This window comes from Octopus bimaculoides, chromosome 10 (genome assembly GCF_046866305.1).
Source record: "Octopus bimaculoides isolate indiv1 chromosome 10, ASM4686630v1, whole genome shotgun sequence".
NCBI classification, from domain to species: Eukaryota; Metazoa; Mollusca; class Cephalopoda; order Octopoda; family Octopodidae; genus Octopus; species Octopus bimaculoides.
This window is the reverse complement of record NC_142937.1, coordinates 60366771-60384997: the sequence shown is the minus strand read 5'-3', so window position 1 is coordinate 60384997 and position 18227 is coordinate 60366771. Positions and strand designations below refer to the sequence as shown.

Here is an 18227-nt window from a genome sequence, read left to right as displayed (position 1 = left end):
AAAGGAACTGATAGAAGAAGTGCCAAGCTCAATTCGAAAAATAAGTATTGGGGTCGATTGTTTCAGCATGCTGCAGTCCAATGACTGACACAAAAATATATTTTAAAAAAACAACATTATTTTGTGCCTCATTTTCCAGCGATGGACAATATCGCATTCTAAGAATGTTTATTCCGGCAAAATTATTAAACCATCTAATAAAACAACAGGATCAACTAACTCAATACGAATTAGAAAAAGACGAACAAAAGAAAACATTGGCAAAAACGCACAAAAAACAACAACACATGATTACTTGTAAAGCATGAATTAGAAGTGTATGACATTCATTGCTTTCTGGTGACATTAAAATAGCCAGAATGGATCTAAAAAGCTTAGCAGGGTGAATACAAAACGTGATGTCAGCATGTAGTAACTGCTTCTTTTACTTTTTTTTTTTTACTTGTTTTTGCCATACTGGGGCATCGGATTGAAGGGTTTTGTCAAACCAACCAACCCCATTACTCATTTTTTGAGCCTGTCGTGGTGGTTGTATGCCTAGTATGTAGTTGTGGTAGTGGTGGTGTTGGTGGTGGTAGTGGTCATCGTAGTAGTAGTAGTAGTAGTAGTAGTAGTAGTAGTAGTAGTAGTAGTAGTAGCAGCAGCAGTAGTAATAGCAGTAGTAATGGTAGTGGCAATGGTGGTGTTGGCTGTGGTGGTGGCGGTAGTCGCCGTAGTAGAAATGGTTGTAGTGGTGGTTAATGATAGTAGTAGTATTGGTGGTGGTGGTGGTAGTCGCCGTTGTAGTAGAAATGGGAGAGAGAGAGAGAGAGAGAGAGAGAGAGAAGGAGAGAGAGAGAGAGAGAGAGAGAGAGAGAGAAGGAGAGAGAGAGAGAGAGATAGAGAGAGAGGAGACAGAACGTCTGTCTGTGTAATAAGGTATGGAAATGAATGAGATGGAAAGGTACTTCATGTCAATCAGTCGAGTGGCTTTCCCCCCCCCCGTCTTTTAATCAGTGTGTATGAGAGAGTGAGAGAGAGAGAGAGGGAGATGTAATTAAAACCCACATTCATTTCTGCTCCATAATCGTTAACAAATGTTTATTTTTGTGGTTAGATCCAGCGGTATGAGCTAACACCACATAACAAACTTCATATTTGAATTAAATTATTTTTAGTCAAAAGAATGAAACACGAGACAGAGAACATTGATTTGCACATCATAGCTATGTATTTTTCCCACACCAACTTGAAGATTATTATTTTAATCATGGATGCCGCAAAAGGAGATTACAATATTTATTCACCATATCCGTTAATTGTTCTCAGAAAAGGATGGCAATCACTATTTCGCAATTCAAATGAACTAAAACCGCCGATTTCATCTTTTTCTGGGGTAGGGGTTGGAAGAAGGTTTTTCGTTTCCATATTTCGTGCTGATCCGATGTGTGTTCGAATAAATGTTATAATAATTTTAGGTTAAACAATTATTTAGAACTTCCAGATGCAACTGGCATCGTCCGGATTTAGTGCATAAAATAAACATAATCTCAAAAATTCACTATATTTTGGATTAAATGCTTTAGAAAGATGGGCATGCCTACACAAGTGTGCTCCCACCACCGATTTTCTTTCCTCATCGCTTTCATAAAATGTGCACTTTTTTTGTAATGAAATTTTCAACAAATATCGTTCAAGTGGAATAGATCACGATTATATCGGAATTTAATGTCGAAAAAAATTTGTGCATGTGCACACCACATGGATATTGGCACGCATCATATATGTATCTTCAAAATGAAACTAGAAACTTTGAAAAAAATTCTGTGATGTGTCAGTGATGTATGTGTGTACGCCTGCCAAGTTTTTTCTTTTTTCATATTACGTTCCGATATAATCGTAATTTGCACCTTGTGGAAAATTTCATTAAAAAAATACTTTTTGTGTAAGTTATGAGAAAGGAAATTCGGGTGGTGGTGGTGGTGGTGGGTCCACTTGTGTAAGTACATCGAAAGATGCTACCAATTTTCTATCGGTTAGGGAATTGTTGTTTCACGCAACTTTTGCAACCAAATCACCGAGAAAAGTACAAAAAAAAACAAAAACAAACGCATAGAACTTGAAATAAAATTTTACTCTTAATTTTTTTTTTCCAGAATTCATAGAATTATTGCAGATGAATTAATAAACCTAGTAACGTTTTCCAATGTCCACTTCATTACTTGAGGCATATAATACGCTTAGTTTTTTCTGTCTGTAGCTAAAAGGAAACCGTAGAAAAAGTCATATAGCCTACGACCTTTTCTTTGAAAGGTTGTGCACAATATATTAAGTACTTAGGCACAAAACAATGGCCTACAGCTTGAGATATTTGATACATTAATTCACTTTTATTCATTGGTTTCAGATTTTGACTCAAGCTGGCAATTTCAGGGGAGGGACTAAGTCGATTACATCGACCCCAGTGCTCAACTGGAACCTATTTTATCGACCCTGAAACGGGATGAAAGGCAAAGTCGACCTCGACGGAACTTGAACTCAGAATGTAAAGACGGTCGAAATACCGATAAGCATTTTACCCGGTGCGCTAACGATTCTGCCAGCTCGCCGACTTACATTCAGGTTTAAATATTACGATACACGAAGACGGTGACCTGGCACAACGGGTAGAGCGTCTGAAAAATAAAAATGCAGAGCGGCAGTTCTTCTGGCTCTTTACGTTCTGAGTTCAAATTCTTCAAGGTCGATTCTACCTGTCATTCTTTCGGGATTGACGAAATATTATATACCAGTTGAGCACTGGGGATGATGTAATCAACTATCCACCCCACGCCTCCAAAATTTCAGGCCTTTGTGCCTATAGTAGAAAGAATATATTAAGATACAATAAAGTGGAGAATTGAAAGAATCGTTAACGCATTCTACAAATTGTCTAGTGGCATTTCTTCCGGCTCTTTATGTTCTGAGTTCAAATTCTCCGAAGTCGACTTTGCCTCACTCTTTCAGAGTTGATAAAATAAATAGCGTTTGAGCTCTGAGGTCGACTTTATCGACTTCGCCCTCTCCTAAAATTCCTGGCCATGGGCCAAAATTTGCAACCATGTATTAAAATAAATATTGTATATCTTTTACCAATATATTTAAGAATTTTACTCGAAGGTGACAGTTCCTCTGTTCTTCTAAACTAAGTTTTCAGGCAACAAGCTTTTATTAGAAATCGTTAATAAGAAATGATCAATTGATTTTGTTTTGTTCGTGCTGGTTCTTTTGATAGAATGCATTTGTCATTTTACAGTTTAAGTCATCTCTTATCGGGCAGACCTGTGACAGGTACGGGGTTGGGTACGCAGAAGGGCGGTCTTCTACTTTTCAGCTCAACGGAAGAAGGGTGGAATTATAGCGTGTAAGCCCTCTCCTTCCTAACCACAACTTCACAGATCTTAACGTACCTTTAATCCCCAAGAGTACCTATTTCCATCACTGAGATACACTCATGGTAAGAAAGTCGGTTGATTAACTAGACGCGATGGGCATCTAGCTATGATGCCAATTTCATCAAGTTGTTGTGAGAGAAAGTAACATACAGACACGAGATTAGAATTAACATATTTTTCTAAAAGAAAGAAAGGAATAAAACTGGATACGGTTGTGACGCCATAAACATTTTCCTTACGTAATTTAAAAATATTTGAATCTCAGCTCAGACACCGGAAAGAATGGGAAGCTTACAGCAAAGAAAGATTACAACCTTGTTTCATTTTCACTGTGAATGTCTTCAGAAATGCACGAATGACAGAACTTCCCATTTCCTTTGAACTAAAATTTCAAGTTTTCATACATTTCTCACGAATCGTATTTTTCTTTCTTATTTCTTTCTGATTCTGCTAAATGGTAAATGTTAAACAAATAAATTTAATGCGATATGATGATCTGAAAATTTCCCTGTGGCTGTGCGATAAGAAGTTTACTTTCCAACTACATGGTTCCCGGTTCAGTCCTACTGCGTGGCACCTAGGGCAAGTGTCTTCTACTATGGCCTCAGGCCGACTAAATTTTTGTGAGTTGATTTGGCAGACGGAAACTAAAAGAAGACTGTCGTATATGTATATATACACAGACATGTGTGTGTCTGTGTTTGTCCACCACCACCGCCTGACGACCGGTGTTGGTGTGTTTATGGCCCCGTAACTTAGCGGTTCGGCGGTGCCCCAACATGACTGTTGTCTGATTGCTGAAACAAGTAACAGAATTAAAGAATGTTTAAGAATTCTCTATTAAATTTCTTTTAATATTTGAGATAACCATTATTTATACCCAGAATGTAGTACTAGCTTTTAATTACTTTAGTCATTAGACTGCGGCCATGCTGGGGCACCACATTGGAGGGTTTAGTCGAAAGATTCGACTTCACTACTTATTTTTTAAAGCCTGATACTTATTCTATTGATCTTTTTATTTTTTTTTTATCAAACTGTTCAGTTATAGGGTGTAAACAAACCAACATCGGTTGTCAAGCGATGGGCAAGACAGTCAAACACACACACACACACACACACACACACACACACACACACATGTGACAAGCTTCTTTCAGTTTCTTATTTCTTTATTGCCCACAAAGGGCTAAACATAGAGAGGACAAACAAGGACAGACAAAGGGATTTTCAGTCGATTACATCGACCCCAGTGTGTAACTGGTACTTAATTTATCGACCCCGAAAGGATGAAAGGCAAAGTCGACCTCAGCGGAATTTGAACTCAGAACGTAACGGCAGACGAAATACCGCTAAGCATTTCGCCCGGCGTGCTAACGTTTCTGCCAACTCGCCGCCTTCTTTCAGTTTATGTCTACAAAAATCCACTCTCAAGGCTTTTGTCGGTCCGGTGCTATAATAGAAAACACTTGCTCAAGCTGCCACGCACTGGAACTCAATCCGGAGCCATGTGGTTGATAAGCAAGCTTCTTGCCACATAACCTCGTCAGCGCCATTGTTAAAAAAAAAAAAAAATGTAACGCGTTCATTTTGAGTTAGTCAGCAATCCATTAGTCCAGTTGAGGTTAAAATTCTCATTGAACTGAAGCAAAAATAATTCTTCACTATATTAAACGTTCACTATTTTTCCTTCGTGCAGAAGATATCCAGGGAAAATTTTCCTATGTCTAAAAATTTAATAGGCCAATATGAACTGAACGTATTCAGATATCGTACGGAGACTCGGATCCATAAGAAAGACGAACGCGTGATGTGATTGTAATAGCAACCACACTTGTTAATGTCAAAATTCGAAACAACTTAAAGACATTAATCCTGATATTTAAATTCAGAGTAAGAGGGATGTGATGACCTTTCTGGTGACATTAACGGTGCAAACCCAAGGTCATGACTTTAGCTTCATTTAAGCTTACCGTAGCTTGCTAGTATCTGAGCAAAGATTTAAATAACATTCTTCAACTTCGTTGAGAAAAGTAACTAATTCTTGCACAAGACCAGCAATTTTGAACGGAAGGGGCAAGTCAATTGCATTGATCCCAGTGCTCAATTGATACTTATTTTATCAACCCTGAAAGGTCAAGAAAAATAATCCTTTCTAATTTTGGCACATAACCAGCAATTTTGTGGTGGAGGGGAAGTCGATTACATCCTTCTCAGGAAATATTTTTTTTCTTTCTATAATAGGCACAAGGCAAGCAGTTTTGGGGTGGGGGAGGAGGAGGGATAATCGATTACATCCACTCCAGTGCTCGACTGGTACTTATTTTATCGGTGTTATTTGAGCTCCAAACGTAAAGAACCGGAACAAATATCAAAGTATTTTTTCCCAGTGCAGTAGCGAGTCTGCCAGCTTACCGTTACTTTAAGGAAAATGGTAATATGTGAAGTTTTAATTGATGTTAGTACCTGCTCATGAATCTAAATGCTAAAAACACACTTCTGACAACGATTTAGGACACAAATTAGTTGTAGATATCAAAGAAATGGTTGACCTAAAAAAGATCGCATTTTTTCCTTATAAATCTGCGTTTTTGTAGTAACGTAAATATATCTAAATACGATGGGTAACCAATAGATATTTGTGTTCTAAGAATATGTTCATAATGGAGAAACTATTTCTCTCTCTCTCTCTCTCTCCCTCTCTCTCTCTCTCTCACGCACACACACAGACACACACACATATGAAATTTACTCTTCTACTATTGCAGGATCATTAAAGATGTACTCCATCCAGTGAGAGATAAATATCATTTTTATTATATACACACAATTTAAATACGAAATACTACTAGTTTCATGCCGTTAAAACACAATAAACTGACACTCAGATATACAACATGGCTCATAATTTTTGAGAAAACGAGGAAGGGCGCTGGTCTTTGAAAAACATGAGAAAAGACAAGAGGAAAGTGAAAGCAAAATGTGAAATGAGAAAAAAAAAAAAAATACAGAGTTGCGTACTTTTGCTCGTTCGAATGAGAATTAGTATGGTTGATGTTCGAATCAGAATTAATTTGATTGGTGTGAATTAATTATTCGTCATGAGCCTAATAGAAGCTCGAATTTAAATCCTGTGTATTCGAAATATTCATCCCTTCCTGAATGGAGTTCTTTTTTTTGTTGATCCCACTAATAACGGAACAGTAAATTATGCATATTCCTCCAAAACGTGGATTTACACTGCGAATTCATATTCCACGTATGATTGGCATAATAGCTACGTTAATTTGAGGACTCTAAGAATTCTACCAGAATATCATACATAGAAATGGATTTATGCTACATGGGTTACTTAAGAATCTACCTACACCACCGAATACTTAGTTTACACCAACCAAGCTAATTCTGATTCGAACTGGCAAAAAGATGCAACTCTTGATTTTCTGTTTTCTTCTCATTCCCCTTTTTGCTTTTACTTTGCTCTCGTCCTTTCTCGTGCTTTCTGAAAGACCAGCCATGTTGTATATTTGAGTTTGAAAAATTGCTTGGAAACACAAGACATCCTATAGAAGCTGGTGGTCAGTGTATATTGTACTCACAGCTCGAATTTAAATTATATATATATATATATATATATATATATATATATCGAAAAGTTCCTGGACTACATATGTTTAATAAAAAGTAACTTATTTACCTAAGTTTTAACATCACCTCCTTCGAAATAGTCACCTTGCGCAGCACTACACCGGCGTTTCTGGATTTTTGGAATTCGGCCTGGAAGTCATTTTCTGTAAGTGAGTCGAGGATCTTCTGTGAATTGCTCTTGGTCTTGACAACGGTGTTAAAACGGCGACCTTTGAACTGCCATTCGAAACATTGCGTACCACCCATTACTTCATCGCGATAAGCTTGCCGAAACATGCTCAATGTCTCTGTAACAGACTTCCTAATTTAACGCAAAATTTCATGTTGGCTCTTTGTTCTAACTTCCTGTCCATGACAAAAATCGCAGGCTGCAGCATCCATGCGATAACAAAAACACAAATTTCACAACATGCAAAGTAAATACAGCAATGTCACTCGGCACACTGCCTCATAAAGGTCACTCATTGTGCATGCAACCATGTGCTGTCATCTATTGGCGCGCTACAGAACTAGTCCGGCAACTTTTCGATACCAACACTTATGTGTGTATATATATATATATATATATATATATATATATATATATATATATATATATATATATATATATATATATATATATATGTGTGTGTGTGTGTGTGTGTGTGTGTGTGTGTGTTTGTGTGCGTGTGTATGTGTGTGTGTAAATATGTATGTATGTATATATGTATGTATGTATGTATGTATGTATGCTGGCTGTTCCATACGACAGAAAGCAGTAAGAGTGGTAAAATGATATGATGCATAAATGATACATAAATATTATATTAAAGGCAGAATTAAAAAAAAATCAAACTGCATTCTGAATCAAGGAAAGTTCAAAGATATCCATCACCATTCCTGACAACAAACAAACTTCGGTTGTTTTTCAGAAATGAAACTTAGCTACGTGATAGAATAATTCTACTGCACAGATACCGAGTTATTTATTTTTGCCAAGCAAATCGTCACCAGTTTGAATAAACTTCGACGGTAAAAAACCATTAAAGATACTTTAATATTTTCGGTTAATAGATACTGTGATAATTCAGTGAATTAGAAATCTTTATAATATGATATTTTGGATCATTAACCAGCAATGGAATTATAAACTTTTGTTAACAAATTCTATTGAATTTCATTGATGGAATTTTACTGTATCAATAATTTCTATAATTACAATATGGTAAATGTAAAAGAATACATTGGTGGCGGTGGTGGTGGTAGTGATGATGATGTTGAAGCAATCAATAATCAAATAGGTTAATATGAAATACATTAAGATATCTTACATTGGTACAAGAACTCAGTTTTTAAAGAGAAGAGGAAGCACTTGTTCAAATTCATTGACATTTTGTGTCTCAAATCATGAAGAAATATAAATTTTTGTCATTACATCCAGTTATGAAATTAATAACATTTAGCATATCAGATTTAAAAGGAATAAAATTTGAAATTGTATTTTTCTTAATGAATTTTTGAAGTATTATTTAATCGTATGCCATACACTAAAACATATGGTAAGTTTACAGGAAGCTACGATCAAAATCCAAATACATAACCGTTCGAGGTCGGCGAGTTGGCACAATCGTTAGCAATCCGGCCAAAATGCTTTGTGGCAATTCATCCGTCTTGATGTTCTAAGTTCAAACACCGCCGGAGTTGACATTGCTTTTCATCCTTTCGAATCGATAAAGTAAGTAGCATTTGAGCACTGGAGTCGATGTAATCGGCTTACTCCTTCCCCCCGAAATTACTGGTCTTATGACAGGATTTGAAACCAATATTTTTTGCTTGTGTAAATATATCATGCCTCATATTTTCATAAGTGATCTTGTTTTGCTTTTTTATACTCAGTGTTCTGTCAATTGATGTAATGATTCTTTCTAATAGATATAATAATGCATAAACGCTGAATTCCGAGGTGCCTATATGAAAGCCTGACTATCAACTGGGTAACTGAAAACGACGTAAAGGATCGATGCAGTTGTTTGTATCCATAAGACGTAGTTTCTTTTGTCCTACTCACAACTAATCAAAGCGAATAAAAAATAATAAAGCAGGCAAAATGTAAAGAATTAAAATGCTGTCCAATCTGCTGGTCAGTTCTCCCTACTTTTCTCAAACATTCGTAGACTATGTTTTAACCGAAACACAAAGCATCACATCGTGCCAAGAAGCGAACCGCACTTCTCTTTCCATCTCTACTGCTCAGGTAATAATCTGTTCACAACTATGAATCGGAAAGTTGTCCGTACATCTTGAGCAATGCAGCACTCATTTTCCCTCCACTTACTTCTTTCATATGTCTATCAACAATGCAGTCTTTCAGGTACTCTGGCTCGAAATTTCTCTTTCTCCACGCATATGAATACACCCGCTTTCATTATTGCTCTTCTAACACTTCTAGCCTTCTATAACTCTTCGACGATTTCTATTCTGGCATTGAATCTATTTCACTTTAACACTAGCTGAAATCACTGTCCCCACTGACTCAATGTTCATAACAAGTTGGTTCTCGTAACTACCCTTCAGTAATGTTACTGGTATCTAAACCAAATCTTTTGCAAACCAAATATTCATATTCTGTGCAGAGCTCAATCATAATGAGCCTTCAAGTAATCTAATCGCGGAAGCCCCATCATTCCTACGGTAATCATAACCGGCAATGTATTTGCTTCATCCTTGATCCCAAATCAATGAAACCATACTCTTAGACCTGTTCTTCTAAGTCAAGAACACAATCAAAACACATAACTTCAAATCTCTCAATGTTATTCGTTCGTAGTCACATTGCAGCAGCACAAGTAAAGAAAACGGTCGACAGTGATTAGAAACCCACCTCAATTCCTAGAAAGTTGAGGGTTTAACCCAGGGCTGCAAATCTTGTAGAACATCCTTCGAAATGAAGAAGTTCTTTTATATAGCGTATACCGCGAATATTCCCTCTTCCAAAATTTCACATGATCATTGTTGGCTCTTACGAAAAAAATCCTTAACAACCTGGCAGTAACCCCCATTTACCTATCATGATGACTCCGTAAAGAGTTTTTCCTCGGAGAACGTTTCATTACATCAGATAGAACTCCTCCAAACTTTCCTCTTCATTCCATTATGGCGTAACAAGATTTCTCGTTACCCACGGCCAAAGTCACTTTTTGGCATATCCATCTGAATTTCTTTCTGCTATAGACATAAAGCCTGAAATTTTGGGGAAGGGTGCTAGTCGATTACATCGATCTCAGTGTTAAATTGGTGTTTATTTTATCGGCTCTAGAAGAATGAAAGACAAAGTTGACCTTGGTGGAATTTGAACTCAGAGGTAAAGTTGAAGAAATGCTGCTATGCATTTTGCTCAGCGTGTTTACAATTGTGTTAACTTGCCGCCTTACATCCACCTAAATTGCTTTCAAATTTTAGCACAAGGCCAGCAATCGATTACATTGGCCCCAGTGTTCAACTGGTATTTATTTTATCGACCCAGAAAGGATAAAAAGCATAGCTAACCTCGGCAGAATTTGAACTCAGAAAGTAAAGACAAAAGAAATGCCGTTATGCGGTTTTTCCGGTGCGTTTATGATTCTGCTAACTCGCCGCCCTTACATCCACTTCAATTAACTGGTATTAAAGGTCAGAAGAAATTTTGTACTCTTCATGAATGTCTTCGAGGAAAGCTTCTACCCTCGCCTCCACCTTCTATTACGTCTCTGCCATTCAACTAGGCTTCTCATCTCTTTAATTCCCAGACCCATCCCACCTACAGCTTATTGTTTATGGGATTATACAGTATCATGGTACTCATAATTTCCGACTTTGTCGCAAAACAAAAAGAAGAAAAATCTTCTGCTGAAACTCAGTTACCGAATTGATAAACATTTCACACGAAACCTCATTTCTGTCCATGCACCCGCACATATTGTGATACGACCCACTACACCCTCACACCCATACATTACTGTGCGTTGCTCATACCGCGCGCGCGCACACACACACACACACACACACACAGGCACACACACATACACACACACATATATATTTTATAGGGCCGGGTTCCAAACAGGGCCGTAGCAACAAAATCCACCCGCTACACTTCTCGGTCCAACATCACTGCCTAGAGGTCCTGGATACATACCAGGCCAGTGTCTGTGACCAAGTTGTCGATATAAGTATGACGACGTTTTTTCTCTTATTACATCACCACGATGTGGGTTCTATAAAAATAATTTGGATGCTTGCAGTTCGGTGTGACGCGCGCAGTGACCAGATAGTCGCAGCCGTATTTGCCTGATTTTCTCGCTAACTTTCGGCAAGACTCTATAAAGGCATTCATTTGTCATATGTTGCTGCCATTCGGACCATTCGGGCCATTCGGGCCATTCGTAGCATCTTTGTGTATCGTCCATCTGGTCCGTTCGATAATTTCTTTGTCAGTGTCTATGTTTCACTACCATATAATAGCACCTTGTTTGTTGGCAATTGTATTAGGTTATGCAATGCGGCAGTCTATAGATAATAGTCATACCAAATACATGTAGTATCTAACATATGAATCAATTAATATTCTTCAGTTTTGATAACGAACATAACTGTGATGCTAAGTGACGTTAGTGAAGGCGCGTGGTATTCGTCTCACTATCGTAAGGTCGTGAGTTTGATTCCTGCCGGTGCTATTTCATGTTGCAGCAATCGACTTAGCTGAAAAAAAAAATGGAATTGTGCATTCATTTCAAACGGCCAGCCTTGTCATATTCCGTGTCACGCTGAGAACTACATTAAGATTACGCGTGTTTGTGGAGTTCTTTGCCACTTGCACGTTAATTTCCCGAGCAGGCTGTTCCGTTGATCAGTTCAACTGGAATACTCGTCGTCGTAACCGACGAAGTAAGTGATATTATCACACAAGACAAATAACATTTGTTAATAATTCATGTCCGTCTTTGAACTAAGCAATAACAATGTTGTTGCACTCCGTCGCTTACGACGTCGAGGGTTCCAGTTGATCCGATCAACGGAACAGCCTGCTCGTGAAATTAACGTGCAAGTGGCTGAGCACTCCACAGACACGTGTACTCTTAACGTAGTTCTCGGGGATATTCAGCGTGACACAGTGTGACAAGGCTGACCCTTTGAATTACAGGCACAACAGAAACAGGAAGTAAGAGTGAGAGAAAGTTGTGGTGAAAGAGTACAGCAGGGTTCGCCACCATCCCCTGCCGGAGCCTTGTGGAGTTTTAGGTGTTTTCGCTCAATAAACACTCACAACGCCCGGTCTGGGAATCGAAACCGCGATCCTATGACCGCGAGTCCGCTGCCCTAACCACTGGGCCATTGCGCCTCCAAAGCAACAACAATAGACATGCAGTAAAAGACTGGACACTGTAGATACGACATATCTAGACTGTCGGGTTGTATCCCTTGCTATTAACTGTGCTCATCAGAATAAATAATACGGTTCTCATCTACAGGGAAATGTAGCAGGATTTGTGTATCACCCTTAATTGTCTCACTGACCACTTGCGTGACATGAGCTAAAGCTGACATCACGAACGGCTATTCAAGCAATTAAAAATGAGTTAACGATTTCTCATAAGAACATGTAACCTGAGATTTTAATTGAAATTAATAGAAAAGTTAGGAACCTTGAGTAAAATTCTCGTATTAAATGACAGTAAAACATCTGACTACAATACTTTAAAATGAAAGACGTCATTCTGAGAAAAATTGCAACTGAAATTCTTTAACGTTTTATGAAAACATCGTTATCGATAGACTGAAGAGAAAGAAAAAAAATCTCTTATAAAAGCACGAAAAATTAACTTGCATACAAAATACATTAGGAAGTCGTGACTTTCATCTTTTCCCCAGGACATTAGCAGCGAAGATGAGTAACGATTGTGACTTCAGACCTACTATAAGCTTGTCTCTTCTAACCAGCGTTTCTCACGTGATTCAAATCCGATAAGTACAATAATTGTGACGTCACAATCAAATATTTACCGTGTCAACTTTTACTTCGTTTCCCATAATGATATTGAATATAATTTGTCGGTTAGTAAATGTTGCTGACACGTATCGCTAGATATAAACCATAAATATGTATAAATGCTATTAATAATATAGAGAGTTGGTGGATGCGTATGACTTGATTAATCAGAGGTGTTGAACTCATGATCGTAAGATCGTGATTTCGATTCCTGGACTTGGCGATGCGTTGTGTTCTTGAGCAAAACACTTCATTTCACGTTGCTCCAGTCCACTTAGCTGGCAAAAAATGAGAATTCCTATGACGAACCGGCGTTTCGTTCAATTGGGGAGTATATACCCCAGAGAATCCGGGAAAGCTGCCCTATGGGTCTATATGATTCTGGAAGAAGCTTTAGGGTAGCGAGCTGGCATGCCAGGCAAAATGCTTAGTGGGATTTCGTCCGTCTTTATGTTCTGAGTTCAAATTCTGTCGAGGTCCACTTTGCCTTTCATTCTTTCGAGGTCAAACAAATAAATACCAGTTGAACACTAGGGTCGATGTAATCGACTTAGCCCCATCCCCGAAATTACTGGCCTTGTGCCAAAATTTGAAAGTAATACTACAGGACATAAAGTGAGTGTAAATTTTTAACAAGGAATCAATCTCACTACTATTTTCCATGTATAAAAGTGTTCTGCTTTTCATTTTATCATTTATTCATTTATTTTATCCGTCTTAAACATAGTCTCAATTTCTTGTACATTATATTAACTTCTACTTCATATCTTCAACGATCCGGAACATTTAATACTGATATGTTTCACTGACGTTTTTATCGAATCTATTCATAAACCGACTCTGTACAATTTTGGAAATTATAAGATGAATTTAGATGTTGTGGTCTTCAATTTTTTCTGAGGATTTTTAACTGTTAAGACGAAGAAATGTGGTAACCTCAACTTACTCTCTTGATTAAGTAGACCTAATATCGATGACCACAAGCCTCGAATCTTCGATGTTAGGTCTGGTTCATCAAGATAGGCTTAAGACTAAACCACGATAAAAAGGGGGAAAAATTAACATTGATATTTCATATCAGAGGAAATTAAATCTTGGAAAATTATTTCCCTTTTTCTTTAAGATTCTAACTTTAACCACTGACTTTATTTTTCAAACAGCAGGAAAATTCTTAATTTATTTCGAATTATCTTCTAATCTAATAACTTATTCTAATTCATTGATTTTCACTTATAATTCAGTGGCATTGCCAGTCTTCAGTATAAATGTGCTCACTGCTAGCCTTCTCACCTCCAACACCGCAGACAAAGCACTTTTGATTCATTGCCAAACAGATCTCTATCTATTTTGCAGTATTCCTGCAGAGGAAGTCTCTGCATTCATGCCCACTTTGTAACCAAGTTTACATAGCACACCCTGTTAAAACGCTTCCAAAGTCCCCTTCCCACTTTGTATTCAAATTTACATAGCACACGCTTTTAAAATGCTTACCAAATCCTCCTACTTCCCTTCACAAGACACACTAACATGTATACCAGCGGTTCGCAACCATTTTTCACCTATGGGCCTCTTTGGTTCCAATTCTATTCTGGTGGATCCTAACAACCATTCAATGTTTTGAGAAATCCTGTTATATTTTTATAATTAAATATTATAAGGAAATGCATTAAAAAATTAAGATATTTGGAGTATCGTAGAAGTATAAGCAATTTATTGCACATACATTTTAACAACAAAACCATGTAAGAACCTCCAAAGGTCATGTGGACCTCGGTTGAGAACCACAGATGTATACAGACATGTCATATCCAAAAGAAATACCTCCAGTCAATACAGATAAACAAGACTACAAGCTCTTGCACTGTCCCTTCTACTACTCTAAAACAGTATACCTAACAAGTAACTTCTATAATCGCCAAACTTGTTAACTTCTCTCTATCTCTTTTTCTCTGAATCTCTCTCCATCTTCAGAAACATGCTGCAGTGTGTCTCATATCTGAGAACAACAACCCATCTAACCAACCAACTATGAATCTACTCTTGCATCCAACAACTCAGATGATGGAGTCAACCACATTCTCCAACACCTTGAATTCCTTTTCCTTCTCAATGACCATCACATCTACTGAAGACCTTCTCTCTTATGTCACTCAACCGTCATCCTCTCCTAAAAGTATGACAAATAAAAGAAATGAAAAACGTAGCTGCATTTAACATCAACAATACGTTCAATCATATGTGATATGCGACTCTACTATGGGCTCCATCTGACTCATCTTTTGAAATGGAAACTTCTTGACAAATTCTGTCATTGTAGCCCGTACAGATATAATTTTCTTAGATATTTTCAGTTGCAGTCGCAAATTTCGTATGCTTTCAGTATTGTTCCAATTGTTTTCAAATTTGATGGTACGATTTAGCTTTGTAAATCAAATTAATTTTTACCATAAATTAATAAGTAAAAAGTTAATAGCTTTTAAAGTTTGCAGATTTTGAGTAATTTTAACCAATCGAAAGTCGCCATAATACACATGAACGTAAATCTCACATCAAAGTCAGTCTGTTTTCATAATAATGAGCAAAACTGTAGTCTGTCCCATTTATATTGTATCAAGGACGCTATATATGCACTATTGTGAAACTTTTACCACCGCAACCACCACAAATTTTGACGATATTTTGTGCCGAATAGCTATCACGCAGAAAAGTCGGCTTTCGAATCCTTGTTTTCTGATTGGCTAAAAATGATCAAACTTTGGAAGCTCTGTAACATTTTTCTAATTTTTTTTTCTGGGATAAATGAATCCCAAATTCAGATTCAGCGTGAAAAGTTACATCAATACACCAAATTTGAAAATGTTGACTTAATTCTAAAATTTCCAAATCTGTAACACCAATCAAAAAGATCCGTTTTCTCTGATTCACACCATCAAATTTGGTGTACCCAATGGTCTCTTTTTCCCGAATACTTTTTTTCCTACACTTACATCAATAAATCACTTGTCATCACTCCACTGACACCCACTCATATATTGATAGTATCACTACTTATTCTTCTCATCAACACAGACATCAGGCGTCAAACATTCACAATAGGAATCAAACTAATCTTCTATCATTTAACACGACACAATCACTACACAAATCAAGAAAATTTTATCTTTGGCAAAGTAAATGCAAAGTCTCATATGGTAGCATCACTGAGGATTTTAAAATTCTCAATGATGCTACCATATGAGACTTTACATTTACTGATGACCCCTTCTTTTGATCACTTATCCATAAAATATAAAAAAACCCACCCTAAAAATGGCCTTTAGTTTCCAACAGTTACTAATTTTCTATAAATCTTCTGTGTGATACAGGAGTGAATACTGATACCCTATCTGGGAAATTCTGCAAACACATATGAACATACAGTGACCACATTGTAAAAGCACACTCGATTGTTTAGCATTGAGTCGTTCATAGAAGCATTATTTTCTCTGACCCACAGACCTGCTTTCTGAACCATAAATGTGCTGTCGCCGATCATTATCTTTTCAACTATACTATGGTAGATTTCCTTGGACTCCTTTCATTTATACTCAAAGCTGCCAAATTCATTTGTCTCCTTATCTCCTCCCATCAACAATATTGTGTTTACATTTACAGACTATGCACAAATCTCTATAACCAATCCTTTCTCCATAGAAACGGCAGTCTCCAGAAATTTCTCCGTGGCCATGTTTTGCCTGTCATCATAGAATTGCAGTTTTTCAAGAATATCGACCACATTGATCTCATTGATTTCATTAATCTCACACGCCTGGTAAAGTTTATTGGCAATGGCTCTTTTTCCTTACAAAACCATTAGAAAAGTTCAACATAATGTTGGAAATGTGATTGTCTTGGTTTTGTTAATGAATGGACTCAAACAAAATTTCTTATAAAGCAATGAAACTTGTAAACGGTGTTCTTTTTCTGTTGTCTTAAGTTGTTTAGAAGAATCGCGGTTTCAGTCACCATCATCTAGATAGTATTCTTCAATTTCGATACGGAAAATATCATGAAATTATGTATTAAGTGCTATAAGCACGTACTCATTAATCTAACCACTAAAATAAATATTTTCTAATGATTTATGACATGAATTGTGGATAGAGCTTAATAAGAGTTTTATTAAAACAATCACAAGTTTCTCTTCGCGAAAGCTGAGCCCACACCAACGGATCTGATCACAAATTTATACAATGCTAATGATTTAGAACACGAATTAAGTGTGGATTTGAACGATTTCCAACTTAAATTTCGCTTCCCGTTGACCCATTTCTTAAATGATTATTTTAAGAATAACATCGCAAGAACCAGTACTATAAATGTAATACTCTACCTTATTCTATAGTATGAAGACATACACTAAGACGTCATTGATACAGTAAATTATCGCCAATGTATGAGCAGTGAAAGAATCATGAATATATATATATATATATATATATATATATATATATATATATATATATATATATATATATATATATATATATACATATATACATATATATATATATATATACATATATATATATATACATATATATATATATATATACTGTTGTGTCTGGGGAGAGTCATTTTCTTGTGCCTTAAAATTATATATATATATAGAACGACATCACATATGTCTGTAGAAAATTACAAACAAATGATCATATATTGGTTTCAAGTTTTGGCACATGGCCAGCAATTTGGGAGGGAAAGCTTAAGTCGATTACGTCGAACCCCTGGTTTCAACTGGTACTTATTTTAACCATCCCGAAAGGATGAAAGGCAAAGTTAATCTAGGTGGAATTTGAACTCAGAGCGTGAAGACGAGCGAAATGTCACGAAGCATTTTGCCCGGCGTGGTAATGATTCTGCCAGCTCACCGCCTTACAAATTATTAAATAGTAAAATTCGAAAATTCGAAATGAACTGCAGTGGAATAATGTCAGAGACCAGATGGCAGATCGTGAGAAGAAAATTTTGACACCAAATAATAAATGTTTATGAGAAGTTAAGTCTTTGTGTGTATTTGAAATAATATCTATGTTTCTCGAAGTTATGACGAAACAACATCGGGCATGGGCGGGGTCACACATATGTAAGAATACCTAATACAGTATATCAGTGTAATGAGC

At 36.8% G+C, this 18227-nt stretch overlaps 1 long non-coding RNA gene across 1 annotated transcript; it reads right to left on the bottom strand.

The window, feature by feature from the left end:
- Positions 1-2109: 2109 nt before the first annotated feature.
- On the bottom strand, positions 2110-13012 carry LOC149133749 (uncharacterized). Its single transcript, XR_016243427.1, has 3 exons — positions 12908-13012; positions 7111-7429; positions 2110-2239 (listed from the first exon to the last, which is right to left on the bottom strand). It is a non-coding gene; the product is annotated as an uncharacterized LOC149133749 (long non-coding RNA).
- Between the last annotated feature and the right edge of the window lie 5215 nt (positions 13013-18227).